Below are 20,954 nucleotides of genomic sequence, written 5' to 3'. Positions count from 1 at the left end.
CCCCCCTGGGCAGCCTGGGACAGGGCTCCATCACCCTCACAGTCAACAAGTTCTTTCTCACGTTCAACTGGAACCTCTTCTGCTTCAGGTTGTGCCCATGGCCCCTCGTCCTGGTGCTGGGCACCACTGGGAAGAGTCTGGCTCCGTCCTGGTGACCCCCACCCTTGAGATATTTGTACGTATTTGTGGTAAGACATCTGGGCCCGCAGCAGCGCATACCAGACGCTGGCTTTAAGCAACCCATGGCTTGAGCCAGTGTTCTGGTTTTTCCTGGACCGGATCAGTATCACACACCCACATAACTTGCTTACCTGCAACATGGCCGTGCAAGATCTTTATTTACCACCTCTAGCACAAACCTCCAGACAACCAAGACAAGAACTTGCTTCAATGTGCTGTCAACAGACAAGCGGCTTACTGGCCGCCCCACGGCAAGCCCCTAGGGTGCTGCTGGGGCACCAGCTCCCCAGTACAGACCACAGTACCACGCAGCCAGCTCTGAGCCGACAGCCAGCAGTAGCACAAAGCCCAGCGTAAGCTTCTGCACCCCACTGCAAACCTGAAGGCCATTATTTTCACTTTGATGAATGAAGGAAGCATAGATGCAAAAAAAAAAAAAAAAGTAGGATCTCCTCCTGGTACAGGCTGGATTCCGTCTCAATCCAGGCATTACGTAGGGCTGTCAGTAATCGCTGCTGCCTTTCTCCTCTCCAAACCCTCCCTACTTTCCTTCCTTGGCCAAGGCTACTCCAAGCACTGATATCACAAGAAGTCCTGAAAACAATACTGAATGGGAAAAAGCTTTTACCCAGGAATATCCCCACGCTGGAACAAGGAAAACAGAACAAAGGGGATTTTATCTTGCAGAAGAATCCAACTTGCACAAAAAATAAAATACGGCAGAAGTAAAATAGAAAGGAGAAGTAGAGTTAATAAAAAAAAAATCCAGGACTTTGAAAAAAAAATCACATTAAAAGGAGAACTGGGCAAGTTGTTTAAGGTGCGGTCATAAAGCACTGGCCGATTAAGAGGGCCCTCTAATACTCATATAGTCAGGTAAAGGGAGAGCTGTAAATATGCAGGCAACTTAAGAGACTGAGAAGTACCCTGGCCAACTTTAATACTTCATAAATTAAAACTTGTAACTTTTGTCCCATCTCTTCCCACTCCCTATCCCTGCTGAGGAAGAATTAAAATCTCAGAATCATCTTTGCCAAAGAATTCCAAAAGCACCGTGTTGGGATCTTGTCAGACAACTTAACTGTCCAATACCTAAAAGTATCAGTGTAAGTGTTACAGCACTGAAACCACGCTTCACAGCAAAACCCAGCTGAAAAAGAGCCAAGAAGTGGCAACACGCTTTCCAAGTATGGCAGTTAATTTGACCAAGAGTAGGATTAGACTAGACTTTTTTTAATCTAAAAGCCTACTAGATTAGAAAAAAATATTTAAATCATGCAAAACCTCAGAGAAATGTAATATTAATAATTCAATTACATGCACAAAATTCAGGCGCTTTGTCCAACTTACTCAACAGCACAACACAGCCGTACGTTTCACATACCATATATTCCTTCCCACTCTGAATCTTTAGATGGTGAAGAAAGAAAACGAGCAAGTCACTGTAACGTGCCAGTACCTCTGAAGGCAGCATTTTCCCAGTCCATACGACAGCGCTGATGCTGGCAGTAGCACAGCTTTGATCTCTAAAGCAACGCCTCGAATGAAGCCTGTTTGAGCTTTCTTAATGACAACTCTTGCTCCTGTTTGGCCCATATACTGCATCCATACAACACCAAGTGTTTCAGACCAGATCAAATTAGGGCAAAAAGCCTTTTTTGGTTTAAAAAAAGATGGGTTCAAGCAGTTGGACTGAGGTAAGACTTTTGCCATGTTGAGGGTGGCTAAACACACTTCAAATCTGATAGTGCCACATTCTTACAATAAAGTTCCATCTTTGCTCAAATTCCAACAATCTCCTCTCCTCCCTGACTATTTTCCTCCCTGTCTGTCTTTTTTTTTTTTATTCAAGAACAGCAGTGCAGATCCAGAAACATCTTTGTTACATCCCACGAGCACAGAGGTGCAGCCATTAAATAGACAAGCGCGAATGGCCCGCGTTCTGCGGCCCTCAGTTTGAAGCGGGGCTTGGAGACCCCATCAGAGGTTAAGTTTCTAATGGGTTAGGTGCCCACCTCCATTTAAATCACAAGGTAGTTACTCATCAGCTCTCAGAAAAGAAACACTGGGTCCACACATGAATCTTATTGATCAATAAACAACATGATCAAAGGATTTATCTAGCCCAGTTTCTGGCACTTTCCAAGGCGTCTCTCCGTGCAGGCTGAAAGCGAGCCGTGCACCTTTTGAACTGGTGTTTCAGACCACAGCTCACCCCTGGCAGTGCTGCATCACCAGTCTATCTTGTCACATTCAACCCCTCTAATGTTGGGGCAACAAATATAATTAATTTATTTTAATTAAAAAAAACCAACCCCTTGCTGTTAGTGCACAACGAATGGATTTGGTCACATCACAAAATAAAAAACAAGCAGGTTTGGTCGACAGCTTGGCAAGTGGGTAAATACAGAGATACATACACACACTGGAAAGCATTCAATTTTACAATTGCTGAATCTCACTTTACCCTTTCAGTTTATCCTAAAGCAGGCAGATTTTATCTGGGCCCATTCATATTTCGTCCTGTGTTCTGTATTTCCACTAAGTAGGTAATTACTTCCACTTTTTGCCTCCCCCAGTTCCAGAATACACAGCCCGTGTGTGCCCCCCCGTCCCGTCCCGCTCCATCCTACCGGCTTTCCAAAGAGCAGCTCGGCCCTCACGCCTGACCCGGCTCCTCAATTCACCAGGTGTTCACAGACACTCCTTGCTAAAAGTGTATTTCTCTTTCACCCTTTACACTGCAATTTAATCATTTCAGACTTTGGAGTCTCAAATACACCAAACCCTCTACGTGAGGGTCTCTAGTCACCTTTATCTTTTATTTCAACATGTCTCTAACTCTGCCCCCTGTTTGACCATAAGGATGGACCACTCATCTGTTTGATTAAGCAAACTCTTGGCTGAACACGGTTCCTCTCCAAAATACTCTGATTTTCCTCACAAACCTCTTATAGCAGAGCTCCTGAAGAACTCACTGCTAACGCAACTCCTCCCTGTGTAGGTACTCCACAGGAATACCAAGTGCTCCAATGCTAGACAAAGAGTTTCTTTACCACTTTCTTCTGCATCTAGTTCTGGATGCTTCCTTGCCAAAGTGCCTCAACGCTCAGATTGAGAAGGAACACGCTCAAAAGATCTGCTGGTAAGGATACAGGCACCCAATCTCAAGTTAAACATCAGCTCAGTAACATTCTATATCACTCCCTAGAAAACTGAGGAAAACCACACTGGAACTCTACAACCAGGGTATTCCAAGTGCAGGGATTAACATTTTGACATTTTACAACTTCCTGTGGAATTCTGTGGTTTGGGTGCAGAATACACCGAAGCGGCATCCAGGATTTTTATTTGACCACACGCTTCACCCAACACCTTTCCCTATCCTCTTTAAGAAACAACCTGTGCTCAGAGAGGCCCGTGCTACACGTGCAAGTCATTTTCCCTTCCTGACACCTGTAAAAGGCAGGACCAGAAAATGAAACAGCTTTAACCTGTCAAACTTCCCCCAACTCTTTGGAGGCAAGTTTGCTCTTTTAAGAGCATCTGCTGAGTGGCCCACCAAGGAACCTGCCAGGAAGAACAGGAGCTGGGAACACTATAACCATTCGTTCACGGCCGCAAAGAGCTCTCATCCTCCAGCAGTCGACTGCTGCCCCTAAAAAGGAAACTTAACCTTCCTGAGGATCCACAAAGTACCACGATTCTTCAAGAGCTGGAATATTATTTTAAGAAATCAACAGCACTCTAAATAACAGTGGAACTGAATGTTTCCAGTGCAGAACACGAACCCACTGTCAGAACTCTTAAGAATCTGTTTAATTACAGTCTGAAAAATGGAAACCTCTCCAAACAGAATGGTTCTGTTCCCATGGGCTATTTTACCTATCAATCCTTTCTTTGCTACTAGGAGGCAGACTGAAGGAAGGTACACAAGAGACTTGTTTAGGATAACGTCCCAAGAACAGGATTCAATTGTTTTAATTTATCTTCAATTTCTGAAGATGAAAACAAGTCATATTTAGGATATCCACAGAACAGTGAAGTCTCTCGGTCTTCAGAAGGTAAAACTAGGTTTTTGTGAAATAACACAATCACTGACTGTTGTTTAAAGATAGCTGTTCATTAACAAAGCGCCTCTGCTTTGCTTAAACAGATTACAGAAGGAAGCACGGTTGTCCAAACTGAAGCTCAGCAGCCAGGCTGAGGACCTAGCAAACACAAGGGATCTAACGGCTGCGGTGCACGCGTGTGTACGCACATACACGTGTACTTGGTGCTACGCTGGGGGGGAGGCACAACCCTCTTGCTAGAAATTCTACTTAAGGCTGTCAGCCTCAGCATCCAAAACCGCAAAATATTTTAAGTCCTCCAAGCTGAACTGTGAAAAAATATCCAGCACTTATGATGGGTAAATATAACGTATAGAAACATTTTTAAGCAGTTCAACTAACCTCTGGCCTCTACACTTGCACATGCAGACCTAGCTGGCTCTCCAATCAAGACAGCTACTTCAAAACAAAACACCAACAAATCTTAAAGAATGCGACGGCTAAAAACTTCTGCATAAGTAATTTGCAGAACATCATCCCATCTGGCTGCAGTTGCTAGTACTTACCTTCCAGAATTAATAAACAGCGCGTCCATGTGAGATCTGAGCATTAAAGGATTCATGAAGAATGAGCAAAACTCGTTTAGCGAGTCATACTCATTAAGCTCCTAATGACACAGCCACGAACCCTGCATGTGAGAAACCCTAAGAAATCTGACACACTAAATGCAAGACGATTTTCCTCCACGTTGTAAGTTAGGAACAAGCCTCCCACAGGAGAGAGGATCATCACCACGAAGGCTGGAAACCACATCAGACAAGGCCGTAGCTAAACTACTTCTTCGAGCCATAGTTCCACCATCTACTTTTGCAAGCTAACCCTAATGCCAGGAACTAAAATGAGACTGAAATAGCAGGAGAAATCACTTGCTTTTGCCAAACTGCAAAACAACATGAAGTCCCAACCCTAGGCTGCTTTCTTTATTGTCATGATGGAAACCTAGAAGCTCACTTAAGGTTGGAAAGGGTATTTTCAGGCAAGCCAGCCAGAGAAACCCAGTGAAGATATTAGAACATCTCCCAGAAACACCAGCTTCTTTTTCAATCACTTTCAAATTATGGCTTTTATTACTAAATTACCAGATTCTCAGTCTCTCCTTCAGGTTACCCTAATGATATTTTTAGTGTTCGAATTCGCGGTGGGAAAGACAAGTGCTGCTTAACTAGAAGATTTTCTCAAGAGTGTTTTCAGTCTTTTGATCTCACACATTCATCAAGTGGCATTAATTTTGTCCAGTCTTTTGAGAGAGGGAGATGGAGCACCAAAGGAAAGCACTCTTTTTTTATTTGCTCTTCTTTCCAGATTCTTTCTGTTCTGCCCATTTTCTACATCCTCACACCAAACACTCAGGAAGTCAAAGCACGGAAACCTCAGCTTAAAAACAAATCATCTAATCTTGGGGACAAGTAGCCAACTACTGCTTAGAAATCTAACGGATGCATTCTCACAGGCATTACAAGGAGCAATGATACCTCCCTGATGTGTTAAACACCATGAAATCATTTTGAACCCTGCAACCCTAGCTACCAGCACACACCTCAGACTGACTACCACCAGACACCTCCGCTGACAATTTTCAAAGCCAGCAGCAGGGTTTGGGACACACCCACATCAGGTACGCAAGAGAAACTGCAACTGATTTTCATTGTAAAGAGTGCTTAAAAAGGAATCAGATTATTCAAATTCCCTTTGTGTCCAGAGTATCCCAGAAATAGTCTATCTTCCCTGCAAAGCAAAGTTTGGTCCCAAAGAGTTTTGTCAGGTTAGAGTCATTTTAGGGGACCTCCTTTAAAGAGGCTGCTGCAACCTTCTGCTGGCAAAAAGTTATGCTTTGTTGTAAGCTGGGTTTTTAACAAATTCAAAATGCAAAGAGAGCCCAAAGCCTGAGTCCCCTGCCACCGCTGTTTCCTCAGAATGAAGCTCTCCCCAAGACTGTACATAGCTTTGCATCTAAACACCTGCAAACAAATGCTGTTTTATCGAGATCTTAAGAGTGTTCAAAGCTAGTCTGAAACCTCCAGTTTCAGCACACCACTACTAGTCAGAGTAGGCACCCACAGTCATCAAACAGGATTTGTTTCAAAGCAAGGTTTTTACATCTTTTTGTCCTTGGAATTTTGAAACTAACAAATAATTTTCAAATCCACTGCAAACATCTGAGTCACAAACCTTAGGAAGACTGAAATTAGCCAAGCTTTCATTATAGCAGTAACAGATGTAGCAGCGCTATGTTCATCTAGCCTGGTTCTGAAACATGAACATTAAATACGTATTTTCTAACAATCGGAGCTCAGAACTACAAAATGGAAAAATATTTTTGTGAAAGTCACAACAGAGAAGTAAGTATTTCACCTATAAATTTCTGGAGTAATGAATGAATAATTATATATTGACCAAAGCAGCAGGGAAAAAATGTCATTTTAGGAAGGCTACCATCTTCCATTCTCTCCCCCTTACTCCTCCCTCTGGTAACACAGATAACCATAAAACAATGGTCAATGAAATACCATTTAATTGAATTAACTTTTCTAACTTTATATGCACAGAAAGACTGGACCAAGCAGCCCTCAACACCTGTAAGAATTATGAGCTCGCTTTCCATGTTCTGTTCCCCATCATCATGGTAATTTTCCAGACGTGTGAATATTTCACTGGGATCAAAATTTACAGGTTGCCAGATCTGTGTGCAAGCTGGGTTCAGACTAACTACACAAAGAAAGTACCTGCTGCCTCCAGTAAGGCTTCTAGTCTTGCTTGTGTTTCTGGATCCACAGTTCTCAAGTCCGCACCTTCTGCAGCGCTCGATAAGAACAACTCCGACGTGGTTTTAAGTACTGGGTTATCAAGATCTTCTTGGTCCAAAATAAATGATTCAACCTGTTTGCCAAGTTAGAAAAATAATTTTACCATTTTTGAAGTATTATATTAGAAAGAACACAAAATAATTAACTGTACTATCATAATAATGTTTTAACTGTATAGATTAGAGGATACAACTGTAAAAATCTGGTCAACTCACTGAAAAGTTAGTTGCAATCACAAAAGAAAAAACTCTACATGAGAAACAGTTTATTGTCAAAATTACAATTAACAAGACCTTAAACTACAGCAATGGCAACTCAGACTAAATATTGAAGAAATGTTATGCATGTTTGCACAGTTATGCACCAAAACAGACTGGCACAAGAGGCTGTAGCATCTTCATCACCAGAAGTCTGCCTACTTTATTAAAAGAAGCTGCCAGTAATGACTTTGGTACAGCTGAACCTATCCGAGAGCCAGGGGGGAACCGAATGGTTTCCCGAGATGCCTTTCAGTTCTTTTTTAAAAGTAATTTCAACTAACGTAGCACAAGTATTTTCTTTGTTTTGAGGAGCAACATGATAGTTAAATACAATTCAGACCCAAAGCCTCTGTTTCCAAGCTGGTACTTAGTATTACCAAAGTCATTAATGTTTTCTAGACAAGAACAGATACGCAGAACAATTAAGCAAGCCGGTATTCCAAGCAAGCAGCAATAATGCTGTCCCACCAGTGGCCCACATGATCTCCAAGTACAAGCTCATGGAATTACTCAACATAACACACTGTAGTTTTACGACAGCTTGCCAGAGTAAACAAGGAGGATACCTGACTCATACTCTAATGAGAGCAGAAAATTTCAGAATCTGTCCCAAGTTCAGATATATTACTGAAAATAAAGGAAATTAAGAAAAAAACACTATTTCATAATCAGACATTATCTGTTCGATGCTATCAGTGCCTTAAATACGCTGCAGAAGCGAGTCGCTCGTTACGCAGCCACTGCTGCCCTTACCCACTCCATGCCCCAGTCCCACCTTCCTTTCTCTGTGTTCCTCCCCATCTTTCTCACGCCAGCAGCAAACCATCACCATATTGGGCCCTATCACACAACACCCCACACCACCTTAAGAAAGGGATAGCTTATACTTCAAAAAAATCAAATCAGGCCATCTGCAAACTCATTAAGTGCCCCATTGTGTGAAGAATGTTAACATAAGCCTGGAGAGCTACACAGAGCGCTGCTATTCAAGAACAACTTGAGTTCATTTCTTCCCCTTTTTGATATGTAAATGTTCCGTAACTTATCCTCGGTACCCAAGCCGTGGGTGCCCACTGAAATGCGGTGTTACCAGGTGAATACAATGGGCATCAGGGAGAAGGAGTGGCTCTTAGGAACACAGAACAGGAGTTCCACATCTCAGGGGTCACACATGATGTTGGCCAGCTTACAGGTACTGTATCCTGCGGGCCAAGGCACAAATATTAACACTGAGACAGCAGGCTAAGATTTAGGGCTTGAAGAAGCAAGATGTCTAGATTGGTCCAGACAACAGCCCTAAAATAAGAGAACGGTCACTGTGAGAAAGAGTTGAGCATTAAAGCAGCAGACAATTAGCAACCTAAACCACTGACACATTTTTCCTGCAAAGAAAGAAGAGCTATTTACAACTCACAGCAAACATATCCCTACAGTAGCTTCCCCTCCGCAGAACTCCCATCCCAGGTTGGGTCCAGCTAGCCGGCTTAAGGACTCCCAGCTCTGATGCACAAGCTCTGACTTCTGGAAAGATCTACCCTTATCTACAGAAGTACTTCAGGGGCTTTCGTTTTCTCCCCAAGACTACGCAAGGCACTTTGCCTCACCAATATGTTAGAAATATTATTCCTATTGCAACAATGTTCATGTGACCTGGTGACAAGTAGAAAATCCCACTGTGCACATAAGCGATTGCTCGTCATACAGAGTTGAGAACTACATACAACACATTTTATTACATGCTAATGGACCTTTTTTCCCCCCCTCTTTTTCAATTACACCACTAAATGTAACAGCAGTCCTCCCTCCTGAAGACACACCAAACGTGGTAGAAACACTACCCACCTGAGAACAACAGATCCTGCAGAGAGGCTGAAAGTGCCTCCTGGGGAGGCTTTGCCTTGGGTCGCAGGAGAAGTCTGATGCATCCCAGCAAAGCTAAGCACACACCAGCCCTGCATCAACCCTCCAGGAGCTGCTTGCTCCATTGCAAGTTTTAAAACTTCATTTTTTTTTGACACCTCAGAAAAAGATTCAGACCATTTTCTCCTCACCTGCTGCCACCCCACGCTCACCTGTCCGTATTTACGGGACATTACCTACACCACCACGCCTCTCTGCGTTAATCGGTGCTAATTCACCATTCACACACACTCCAACTCACAAGGAACATCTCTCTCACCCCAACAGGAAGCACATCTTGCTTACAGGAACCTCTGAAATAGTCCGTCTTTTTAGCACTGGTTACACAAACACTGCTTATTAAACCCAATTACAGATGCTTTTACTTAAGGTACGAGCCGGGCAGTACTGGTGCAGCCTGTTCTTTTCACCGCTCTCCAACTCCTCCTACCTTTCGGCTCTTCTTTAGCTTTGCAACTGTACTTCCAGAGACCTTGCACAGTCCAAGCCTCACACAAAATCCTGCTTCATACACAGTATTTTCATCTTAGTTTATCGCAGCAAGAAAAGGCAGCTGCTTTCATTATTTCTGCACATGTTGAGCATCAATTTTTAGTTTTTGTTTTGATTTTTAGTAAGAGCTTAACAACATCCCCACAACACAAATATAACTTGAGTGTGAAAATACGGAAATCCATATGCAAAATGTTAAAATAGCTGTACCAGTGCCAGTCTCCCAGAACAAGTTTCAATGCATTTTCAAGTCAGAACATCTGACATCTCTGTAAATGGATGCAGTTTCTCGCACACTAAGGCTGGAGAGCATGAACAGTTGCGTACCTGATCACTTAACAGCAGCCTAAGAAATTACTTCATCCACCAGGTGCTCTTGTGAGCTCAAGTGACCTGCATTGATCACCTATTAATCACCATCATCACAATAATAATAAAATCAAACTACCCTAAACACATCAAATAATTTTTACTTCTTTAAACAAAAATTAAACTTCATTAAAAACCAGAACAAAACCCACCAGATTACACGTTAGCATTCCTGAAGGACTTTATACACTGCTCATGTTGCAAAATGTAGGCACTCTGCTCTATCCTGATCAGATCTGGAGCAAGGCGATAGAGTAACCAGTCACTGGGCTATTTTTGGATTATTTTGCGAGCTGCTTTGGGCAGTTAATAAGCATCTTACTTGGTAAGGCTCGTTAGGACCACATGGATTCAAGACATTATTCTAACTGCCAAACCAACTGCAACTAGGAGTAACTCCCAATCAACCCCCAAAAAAGCTGCTCGCTGCACGGGCCCCGAGGACAGGACGCTGAACGTCAGGGCACTTCCCTACATCCTCGTGTTTCACGCTCATCCGCAGGAACGATGGACCTTCCCTGAAGCTCTGCCAAGGACTGCAGCCACCTCCCAGCTCTGCAGATCCAGTTACACCACTGGTTCCTCCCTCCACAGCAGCTACATTCACAGCTATTTGGGCTCAACTACATCAGTACTCATACCTTAATACCATGATTTGAGTTTACCTCAGGTCAGGGGTGCGTAAAGGCAACTTTGCAAGCACCAACATCACAACACTAGCAACTCTTGCACGATGGGCAACGACACACAGGGTTAGAAACACATTTCAATATTAAGTCTAAACTGATCTTTCCTACACTGCGTTACTGAAAAAAAAAAAAAAAAAAAAAAAAAAGTACTTTTCCCAGAATAGCCCGGACCCGCTCACAAATAGCCCCTTTACTGAGACAGGCTACGAGCGACGGAGAACACTTCCTGCTGTAGCTGTACCAGCACCGTCCTCTCCTCCTCCTACTGCAGGCAAGGGCAGCAGCCGAGATGGCTCCTTCTACCTTCTCCTTCCATTTGTGCCACACCAGGACTTCTCAGAAGACTTATCTTTAACAAAAGTGTTGGTAAGAAAGAGAGAGTTGCTATCAAATCATTTCCTTGAACTTGCATTTCTCAGATATGCACCGAGCTGTGAACACTTTTCTGGGGTAACGATTCTTCTTGCTCTGCATTTGTGGAGCATCTACAAATAACGAAGACCCAAGCCCTTGGCTGGGACTCCTGAACTCCTATTTATTATGCAAATAAATGAATACCTGATTTTCTCTCTCGTGTTAGGTAACCCTTCCCAATTATTTCTGTAACAATTCCATTTGGACTTAAGTCTAAATACATCTGAATACCTGCAGAGGGAGCTTGGCTTCCTTAAGGTCAATACAGGCCTGTAGATCAGGCTGAAGGTTCATGCCTGTGATGTTGAAATAGATCATCTACATTTCAACTATTTTCATTCCCTGATTAACAAGATGTGCAATGCTGTAACCTAATACAGCACTAGGAAGATATTGTGGTTTTGTCTGATAAACCCAACCTCTGACAGCATATGTTGTGATGTCCTGAATGCCAGTATCTGACTGCTATTTGTAATCCTGCTCCAAAAGTTTTGGGGAACACTGAGAGGACATCAGATTCCAGAGCACTAAGTTGAGAATGAAAATGAGTTTGTATCTCAAATTTGACATCAAACCCCCTTAAATTCCACATAAGGAATGTCAGCTTCAAAACTATTAAAAATAATTATTCCAAGGAGAAAGTGAAGTGAAGGACTTTGTCACTGACACGGCATTCCCAGGAGTTTCCTGTGACAGGTGCAGCACTGCACGCCCAGTGTAGACAGGCAAAAGGCCTGGCTTTGGTTTACCTGGAGAGGTACTGAACACTCATCTCCCCCAGCCGTACCAAGCAAACATTTCTGCACCTACTGAAGGTATCCTCCTGGCATCACTATTTCAGTTTCAAGAGATGGGGTAAAGGAAGAGGAAAAACCATACACAAATGTGGGTATTTTCACAGAACCTTTCGGTGGCATCTCAGTACACTGCCCTTTCTTGGCACTTCAAAGCTAGAGAAAGAAAAGAAACATTTCAGAGAAGTACTTCAGAGTCGGTATGTAGGAGCAACATATAATCAATGTAAATAATAATTCAGGCGTAATTAATGACATAAGACCATACCCACTCTGTTAGGCTCAAACTGTAATTTCTGAAGACTGTAATTTCTTCAATAAGAAAGTTTCAGCCCAAGAAGACAGAAGCCACCAAGATCTGTGAATCGCCAAGAGGTCACCTTCCAGTGCTGGCCCCTCGCACGCCAACAACCCGAGGGAGCTACAGGGTGCCTGGGGACATCGCCCCCTCCACGAGAAAGCAGTGTCTGCAGCCCCACTGCCAGTCGCCGCTCATCTTGTGACAAGTCAGGCAGCCATCAGACACTTCCATGGGTTGATTTAACACACCAAAAAGGGGAAGCTGGGGGGAGGGTGGCAAATAATTTTCTAACACTTTACTGGATTTCATGGACTTACAAAGGGATCTGCTAAGCGGGAACATCATTCTTCTGGGAATGGCAAGCCATTAGATCAGCTCAGCTCCCTGCAAGGCCACAAACCCAGCGATGGCCGCGCCGCCCCCCCCATTTAAGCAGAGCTGTCAATACCTGCAAACCGCCTCAGCTTAGCAGTCGACACCACCGGTTTTGTAGGCAGTACATTAGATTGGGAGGGTGGGGGAAAGGAGGGGCACAAATCTATTTAGCTCCAATTACAATAGGAAGTTGACTAACTTGAGGCAGGATTATCTAAAGGACAGCCTTTATTCCAATATATATTAAGCAATTATCAGATAATTAAACAAGCAGCTATAGGATCTGGGCTGTCATAAGTTCATTTCAAAACACAGTTTATTTTGCAAGCGCTGCTATAGCTACAGTGTAAATAAAGATGGATACAACCTTATGCTTTGTCACTGGAGCCCAGCAGAGCCCCACACGCAGCGTGGTCCAGCAGCCCAACGGTCACGCATGAAACTGTGCCCTGCGTCCTTGGTGTGCTAGCACACACCCAGGCTGATCTCGGCATTAACTTAGGCTGACTACATCGACGGGCGAGACAACCAGCCACGAGAGGCCTGGCACCTGCACGGCATCTCCTCTCTGTTCAGCCCAGCCTCATCAAAACCCTCTCCAGCCCGGCACCCGAAGTCGCTAGCCAATTCTCAAAATCGCGGCTGGTATTCAAAACATGCAGATCACACAATCCACCAGAATGAATGTCTTATGGGACTGCTCTTCCATGTCACTGATTGCTGATCCTGGGTTTTCCATTTTCCTGCACTAACACTAAATGCATAAGCAGGCGTTCCTGAGCGAGTATCTGCCAAAAGGTTCACGTAAATTTAACCACATGCCTGATTTCACTCTCAAATAATCAACTGACACTAGAGATCCTTATGCCAAACTACACCTTATCACACACCTCTGGACAGCACGGTCAGATTTATGGTTCTTCCACAAACGAGAAATCTCCAATTCATTTTTATTAAAGCACTGTTCCACAACAATAAGCCCAAGACATAACTGCACCCTCAGTTAACCCTCAAAAAAATCTAAGGCACAGAACACACAGACCGAGTCCTCTTGGTACAGGAGGCTGACAGCGTTAAGAAGTTTCTCTGTGTAGCAGAAAAGAAAGCGTTAGTCATTTCAGTCACTACTGGGAAGAAAAAAACTCCAGAACTGTTAAAAATCAGCATGCAGCCACCACGTATTCAATGTCTGATAAATAAAAATAATTATGACTAAGTTTTCCCGATGTACAAAAGAATCTTTTGCAGCAAGAAGCTGCCATGTATAGAACTGGAACTGACAACTGAAGTATATTCAAAATTTACATGAATCCCAGTAAATCAAGTGCCTGTTCTTGACACGTACAGTCTTCATACTCAAGGAAACCGTTGAAAGGGGACCAGTAAACCCTACTAAAATAAGCACTTACACTAAGCACTCCTTATCCTCCCGTATTCTATCTCAGTCCACTCTAAATCACGTTTTCAGTGCTCCATCTTCTTCGCGTGCTTTAAGACTCCCTCCTGCCCCCCGTTTCCTCTATCTCATAACCCTGCAGAAACAGCCCCTCTGCTTTGCTCACCGCAAACCAAGAAACAGCAGGTTTAACTCAATACTCTGATTTATTAGAACATAAAACGGGATTGTTGCACCAATTTAGCCAGGGCTTTCAGGGTGGGATCCTTGCTCAAGCATTAAAACAAAGGGAAGGAAACTTCAAAAGATGAACAAACGCGTGTGTTTGCCAACGTAAAAGCTCACACCCACCCAAGATGGCAAGTGGTATCCTGAGCCACCTTCTTGGGAATGACCTTTTATGATCTCTTGTCAATCCAAAGGGACACGGTGCTCAAAAAAAATAAATCACAAGTGGATCCGATGAACACAGCCACTCTAGTCATTCAATAATCTGTTCCCACGACAACCTATTAGTCTCAACATTTTAAGTGACTAATGAAGTTATCTAGAGGCTTATATCCAACTGAAAATCATATCGGGCTTTTTATTATTCTCAGAGCTGAAGCTAGCGGTAGCTGTTTTTTCCCAAGGCCTGTATAAACAGGTTTGTGCATGCTCTACTACTGCAAAACCAGCAAAAGCCATAATGTAACTACTGATCCATCAGTTATCCATTTAAAAGAAACTATCATAATGAATAGCACAGCAGAGATCCCTATCTAAAATATGACCCACTGAAAACGCAAGATGTAGCGGCAAAAGGGCTTTAACACGTAACTATTTTAGAAACACAATGCAAAGATGTACATTTATACAAGGCACTGAGTTTACCCTAATGAATCCTAAGTGCTAAGCACCCACTTCACAGACTCCCTCTCCCCCCCACTACCCTGTCACGCTGTGGAGGAACACGTGCCCCGAACAGGAGGTGCTCCGAAGCCACCGCGTTCGAGGAACGTGGCTCAGAACTACACCATTCCACCCTGACTGATTTGCTACCTACCCGCCACGTGACCATTAGTTTTATTCATGATTTTGGAAAGGTAAGAGTTCAACAGGGTTAGGGATTTTCCTAGGAGCAAATCTTAGTGAATTAGTAATCTCTTACATTTTACTGAAGACAAATGAGAATTACTTATGGACCTAGCTGAAATTTAATGCCCGTGAAACATTAAAACAACCAGCAAGGTGCTTTTCAGTTGGCCAGTTCATCAGCCAGTAAAACATCCATTTTTTTTTCCTCGACAAATAGGGAATAATTTCTCCTGCAGGACAGGTAGCTCCCAAAACCTCCCCTGGTCAGAAGAGCCAGCCACGCGCGTCCCTTCCCACCTACCGCCAGCATTCTGACAAACACAATGTAGTAACTCAACCGTGAGCAGCCCCTCTCAGCTGAGGACTCTCTTCCCTCAGATTCTGGAATGCTTTGGAAGAGCTAAAGAGTAAAAGTTTGAAAAAAAAAAAAAAATCTGGATGACTCCCTCTTAAAAGCAAAAGGCAAAAATGAGTAAGTGGTCCCACCTGATGAAAAGCAATTAAGAAGTAACAGGATCCAGCACAGGACCAATTCTTTTATTTATGTTTTATGGTAATAAGCATTTTCTATATGCATTCGAACAGAGGATGCACAATACTATGAAACCAGAAAATTTTCTAGCATTTTATAAAACTTTCAAATACTCAACATTACCAAAGACAATATTCTTAAGTAATGAGTTGCAAGACTAAAAGGAAAACATTATCCTCTGATATGATGCATTTCAATAAATTTCACTTGCTCAGCACTCCTCCAAAAATAAGCAAAACGAAGCCTCTGCACCTTCACAACAAACATGGAGAGCTGGTTGTCAGGGGGGGAAAAAAAAAAACCCAACCCAACAGAAACTGTCTACTAATGAGGCATACCAAAAGGTTAGAGCTCAGACAAGCACATCGCCCTAAGTGAACCCTTAAATCCAAATATTAATTCACCTGTACCCATTCTTTTTCTCTTATTCAGAGGCAGTATGGTTTTACAACATGGACTGCAGTGATAGAGCTGCCCAGTATAAACCCAGTATTATATCATTTGAAAGTTAAACTAATCTTCAGTTTTTCATAGAAGACCAAGGTCATATGAGGTATCAACGAGAAAGTTTCTATTTAAGATAACCCCTGAGGCCAGCCACTTCTCAAAAACTTCCTAAATTTACAAAAAGCACTTGAAGGAATTACTGATTTCTGAAGTTCTGCTTCGAGTATCCCATTCCTCACACGGACATTCCTATTAGGGAGATAAGCTTTCCATGAGGACTTCAGACGGTATTTGCGTGGTGTACATGGGCTGCTATTAAGAAAGAAAGTATCCACAGAAGGAAGATGAAAGCACCCCACTGAAGACTGAGGCTTCAGAGCTTAACTTACACACTGAGCTCTGCAAATAGTCCTCAAACAAGATACAGACGTTATTTTTCTTGCTTCATTAAGTCGTAAGTGGGAAACAAATCCAAGAAAGGTTCCTTTTTCCATAGAAGTCAGACCTGACTCAGTTTTAAATCTGAGAGTTGCTTTTACCCCCCCAACAACAGCTTAATGCTTCTAAGGTATCTTCAGATATGTTACAAGAACTCAAAATGACCTACCAAGATCAAAGCTATGCAGCCTCCCCACCTGCAGGGTCTAAACCCCAGTTCTGAACTTCAACAAGCGTGCCAATTCAGGAACATCGCTGCTCCCAGTTTTAAAGGCCAGGCCACAAAGAGCCTTTACATTCCCCTTCCCTCCACACCTGCCCCTTCTTTCCAGGGAAGGTCGCAGGGATGGTTTGAGCTCTAAGCACAAGGCAATATTGCAACAGCATCACCCAGCTCTCCTTAAAGCTGTATTTCAGGATCCTCTGAGATGAGGAGACAGGAGAGCATCCCAATACCGAGCCCACAGGGGAGCAGCTGGGTAGCCCCAATTTAAATCAGCACACAAGAACTTGTGATTCACCAGCTGTAGTCTTGCCTTGCGTTAATGCTCAAACCAACCCTTCCCCCCTCCAGACTGTAACTAGTTGACTGGTGAAACCTATGTGCAAATTTGTAACTAAATATAGATGTTCTGCTAAATTTGGTAAATCTCTCCTTACCAAGGGGTTGCACTGCATATTTATGTAATTATACAGTACTATTTCACATCTTTACTTTTTACACCTATCATTAGAAAAGAGTTGCTGACATTTATTTTAGGTCATGCACTCAAGTGGGTCAAGCTGCACTGAAGGGAAACTAGAGTTCTGCAGGGAACTTCAGAAATCAGTTAATTTTATAGGGTTACTGAACAGTAAGTATTAACCACAACTAGACAGGTTGTTCCTGGCTACCACAGGCCAGACTTTCAACGTTACTGAGATACTTCCCAAGATTTTCCCAAGAAAATGCCTGATCATCATCTCGGTACATCTGGAAGCCTGAACCCATTATCCCTCGATGTCTTCTAATCAGTGAGTAATTATTGAAGAAATTTTTCCATTTTGTTCCACCTCTTACTGCCTCAACTTTGAAAGTACTCATCAAAATAAGAAAAAATACCAACTGCTAAACTGAAACTTAACTTTTTTTCAGAGAAAATACTTTTCTAACTAATATTATATACCTTAATTTCCATCAACTTGTTGAATCTCTATTCTTTACGGTTGAGAAAATGCTACTATTCACATTATTTCAAAGATAATACAGGAAACTAAAAGGTGTAAGCATTAAATTAAGATCAGAAGTCAAAGCTATCTCACGTGCACCATTTAAGAAGCAGTGCCATGTTAAGAAGGCTCGCTGACATAGCAATGACTTTAATAGATTACCACTGCCAATTTAAAACAAACTACTGAAGTATTTACACTGAATTCAAAAAACCCAGTTTAAAAATTAAAAAGACCTCCAATTCGTAAAAAAAATTTCTTTAATTTTTTTTTTATTAAGTCCCAGACAAAAACTCCAAGTACCGAACTGATGTGGAGTGCATGCCATTTGACTATTAATTCTGCCCATTGTAGGAGGTAGGTTATGTCTGATTTTTAATTATGTTTTATGTAAATATCCCCAGAGGCTTATGCAATAGGTACAGGCTTAAGTAAGGCAAGCTGGTGGAGGCAGGCAGCTCTGGAGAGGGAAGCTGGGAGCCGAGCTGACTCCATAGCCAAGGGATGGGTGAGCTCCAGTTGCCACCGAAGGTCTCCAAACCCCTGAATTACGGAGCACAAGAGACTCGCTACACTCATACGCTCGCCACCAAAAGCCACTTACTGAACTGAGCTCCGAGATCCGCTGGCTTCTCCTGCTTGATTTACAACGATCAGCCAACCACCCAGTCCCGCAAGCACTAACACTGCCATATTTATCGCTTGCTTCAACTCTCCATTTCTACAGCCCAGTTTTCCACCACGACGGTTTTTGGTAAGAACCTGTGTGCTTTGTGGCCAGAAACCCTCAACCACCAAGGACCGTACGGACTTCACATACATGCACAATACATTAATCACCACCCTGCCAGCACGCCTTCACCTTGACCTACAGGCTTCTCAACTAGTACGGAGGAGGCTGCTTAACACTCATGCCTTTGGCACCACTTCGAGTGCCAGCAAAATTCACAAGGAGTGGTAGTAATATACTTAAAACTAGAGCAAAATCTCACTCTAAACAAGTTGCCGGCTGCGTCCAAATCCTGATCAAGCTTAGAAGGCAGCCAAGCAACTATTTACACCAAGGTCAAAATCACCTCACCTCTCAGACTGCAACCAGTTGCGAGTTTCCCGGAACACCCAGGAGAACCATGGCTTCCCCTCTGTTTTACACAGAAATAGCACAAAACCTCCTGGCCTCGTCCTTCCATGCCCAAAGGCATGCTTCAGCTTGCAATTGTTACTATTTGCATGTGATAATTTTAACTGGTAATTCTAGAAAATATTCTGTGCAGCTGCATTTAAATTTCACCTTGCAGACCTAATACAGCTCATTTATATGGGATCCACCTCAGTCCCTGGTTTCCCAACCAGCAGCCTAGTGACTACCATAAGTGGGCGCTGAGCTGGGAAACCAGAAAGCTTTGATTTTTCTCCCAGTTCTGCAAGGCAGGAGAAATGCCAACACACTCTCTCCGCTGTCTCCACCTGTAAAACGGGGGCAGTACTCCTACTGTGAAGTACTTGAAGATCTCATGTAAGATCTCAAAAAAGTTAAGCTAAAATACACTGCTCTTTCCACTCTCTCAATAAATAAGTCATCACACTCTTCGTCCTCTGCTTCCCTGATAATTTTCTTTTCTACCTAACTTGCCACTTTGACTAATCCAATTATTCTAGCATACTAAACTCGGACTAATACAAGGATACAAAACCCAAATACCACTGCAGACACACAGCAGAGCCTACAGAATATGGTACCACTATTTATTGACTTCAAAAGTAGAGAAAACAGTACAGATCAAGGCAGCATGGCAAACATTCGCTTTATTTATTTTAATTCTCCCTTCTAGTTCTCACTAATTCCACTCGCTGGTAATAGGTGAAGGCATACACCCAAATCAGTGACTCATGGCACAAGACCACAGTCCAAACAGCCACTGGGTTTTCAAAGCAGGGCTGTTCAAGAATTGTCATGTTCCATCCCAGGAGTTCAATTGCCTTTTCTTTGTCTAAAAAAAAAAAAACAAAAAAACCAAAAACAAAAAAAACCAAAAAAAACCAAAACACCCCCCTGACAAGAAGTGCTGCTTTAGTTCTCACACAGACAGAAGGAAAAATGTTCTGGGAAAAAAAAAAAAAAAAAAAAAAAAAATCCCTCTTGGTCCTGCCAGCTGTGCCCCATAGCCTGGCGAGGCAGCACAGACCTGAGGCACATCCTTCCCACCCATGCTCCTTCCCCCGGTTACTCTCCACAACCAGAAACACAAGGTAGAAGAACTCCCCAGGCAATTTCAGCTTCAAGATTAGCCCAACTCCTCTACATGTGTTCTGGAAATCTCCAAGTGTTTTAATTCCAACTTTTTTCTAATTATATATTTTATATAAGAAAGCTTTTCCCAGGTTTTTCAAATGACTAATTTTATTTTAGCAGGTGTTTTGGAACCTTTATTTTTTTTACCTCGATGCCAACCTCCCAAACACATTATTTATAATAGGCTGCCTTTCTTAATACGTGCTATTAGTCAAAAGACCAATAGGTAAATACCATATCTGTTCAGTCTTCACATCTTTTAAATAATGGGGTGGGTTCAAAAGGGATAAGCTTTCACAGCAGAACTCTGCTCATCTTGTAACAAGCCACAAACACTCTGATACAGCCCATTTCCAATCAATTCCCAGGTTCTGCAGCTACTGCTTTGTGTCTTCAAAGATACGTTAGAATGTGACATAAAACACATCCTAGAGAGCAGAACCTCTAAGTCACTTGTGTCCTGTTTTACCTACAGCAGGCCTTCCAGCTCCCCAGAACAGCTATGTACCTGAACATGTAATCCCGTATCATCGTATGTTCGGGACACCAATCACGCAAGGAACATTCACATGCAAGCGCTCATCTGCCTGATCAATGGATTTTTAGCGTAGTTAAATTTCCTGCTGTTTTTTTTTCAGGAGAGGTGGTGACAAACAAAGTGTAAATGTGGGTCTGCATCAGCTTAATCACTTTTTTATTCAGGTAAGACCTGCCAGTTCAGGTCTCAGGAGGGTTGGACAAAAGAGGATCATCAATGGAAGCCAAAAAATTTAGACACAGGAGGACAAATGCAGGCTCCCCTCCTTCCATTTCTCCAGAAGAAATGTGAACACATACCAAAGTAACCACTCA

General features: G+C 42.8%; 1 protein-coding gene across 14 annotated transcripts in view; it reads right to left on the bottom strand.

The window, feature by feature from the left end:
- The window catches only part of LOC104135805 (ankyrin repeat and KH domain-containing protein 1), a 102,269-nt gene extending 95,104 nt beyond the window's left edge, over positions 1-7,165 (bottom strand). For all 14 annotated transcript variants that reach the window (XM_035889199.1, XM_035889201.1, XM_035889200.1 and 11 more), the window contains exon 1: positions 7,016-7,165. The gene's annotated coding sequence lies outside the window, so the exon portion shown is untranslated. The remainder of the gene's footprint in view (positions 1-7,015) is intronic.
- Positions 7,166-20,954: the final 13,789 nt, after the last annotated feature.

The sequence above is a fragment of the Egretta garzetta genome, unplaced genomic scaffold, assembly GCF_000687185.1.
Source record: "Egretta garzetta isolate BGI_Z169 unplaced genomic scaffold, ASM68718v1 scaffold692, whole genome shotgun sequence".
NCBI lineage: Eukaryota > Metazoa > Chordata > Aves > Pelecaniformes > Ardeidae > Egretta > Egretta garzetta.
This window is presented reverse-complemented; position numbering and strand designations above follow the sequence as displayed.